At 41.5% G+C, this 1,426-nt stretch overlaps 1 protein-coding gene across 1 annotated transcript in view; it reads left to right on the forward strand.

Annotated features, from left to right (window-relative positions):
- The window catches only part of LOC106875886 (allene oxide synthase-lipoxygenase protein), a 43,796-nt gene that overhangs the window by 14,542 nt on the left and 27,828 nt on the right, over nt 1-1,426 (forward strand). The gene's annotated exons all lie outside the window — the stretch shown is intronic.

Raw genomic sequence — 1,426 nt, forward strand, 5'->3', positions numbered from 1 at the left:
ACAGTCTGTCTCTGTCACTTTTTTGGTGGAGTGTCCCATATCTAGTTAGAAACTTTCTTGTCTTTCTGTCTAAGCTGTTTAGTTTGTCTGCTGTCCATGCGATTACTCCTGCTCCACTTCTAAGTAGTGAAACGGCTCAAGTGTTGATAGCTTCGATCTTATTCCGTCCGTTTAATTTCGACTTAAGGATCAGTCTCAGTGTGCACAAGTACTCCACCTTAAATTTTTCTCTTATTTCTTTCTCCATCAATTTATCCATTTCCAAAATCCCCAAGTACTTATAGCCCATCTCTGCTATTTGCTTCATAACCTCCCCCGACGGTATCGTTAGCCCGTCCATACATTTGATTTTACCTCTCTTCAAGACTTCACGCCACACTTTCTCAGTCCAAACTCCATTCTGATATCAGCACTGAAAGTATACACCATATTAACGAGGGATCTGACTTGGGTTTCATCTTCACCATAAAGTTTGATGTCATTCATGAATAACAAATGATTGACTTTTTGCTGGCGGCTTTTGAATACATACCCAGCTTTTGCTTTCCTCAGAATCAGTGTTAGTGATATCAAGTATAGTACAAAGATCAGTGGGGACAGGCAGTCTCCTTGGAAGATGCCCCTCCTGATTCTACTGTCCCTAAACGTCTTCTGTATGCTGTCAGTTCCGTCATCCAATTCGCCATACTTTTTCCAAGCAATCGCTCAACATTCGATGCAATTCCAAATAGGTTCATACACTCCATAATCCAAGAATGTGGGATCATGTCGTACGCCACACGATAGTCGATCCATAACATGGCTAAGTTACTTTTCCTCCTCTTTCAGTCTCTAAGTACAGTTTTGTCTATCAGGAGTTGATCCTTGGTACCTCTACACTTACGCTTTCAAACCTTCTGCTCATGTGACAGGACTCCATTTTTTCCAGATGTTCGTACATTGACTCTGCGAGTATTCCAGCCAATAAGTTCCACATAATTGGCAAACAGGACATCGGCCTGTAATTGTCTACCTTATTGCCTTTTTCGATGTTTTTCAGGCACAGCACTGTCCTACCCAATGTCGACCAATCTGGTGTTCCTTGTTGGGTTGGGCAGCTATTCATGCATGACATTCACCAAATCTTTTGATCCAGTAGCCTTGAACTCCATCTGGTCCCGGGGCCTTCCAGTTGCTCCTTTTTTTTGCTGATTTCCTTCACTTCCTTAACTGAAATTACTATTTCTGCCTGTTTTGGACAGACTACTGTTTGTTTCAGTTCTTGTAATCATTCAGCATTCTTCTTGTGCTCCTTGTCTTTGGTCCAGGTGTCAATCCAAAACCTTTGACTTTCAATGTTATCGGGTATCAACTTTTCACCTGTACACTCTCCAATTATCTCTTTATAGAATCTCTTCTGATCTACTCTAAATAACCTGTTCTGCTG

Source organism: Octopus bimaculoides, chromosome 10, assembly GCF_001194135.2.
Source record: "Octopus bimaculoides isolate UCB-OBI-ISO-001 chromosome 10, ASM119413v2, whole genome shotgun sequence".
Taxonomy (NCBI): Eukaryota; Metazoa; Mollusca; class Cephalopoda; order Octopoda; family Octopodidae; genus Octopus; species Octopus bimaculoides.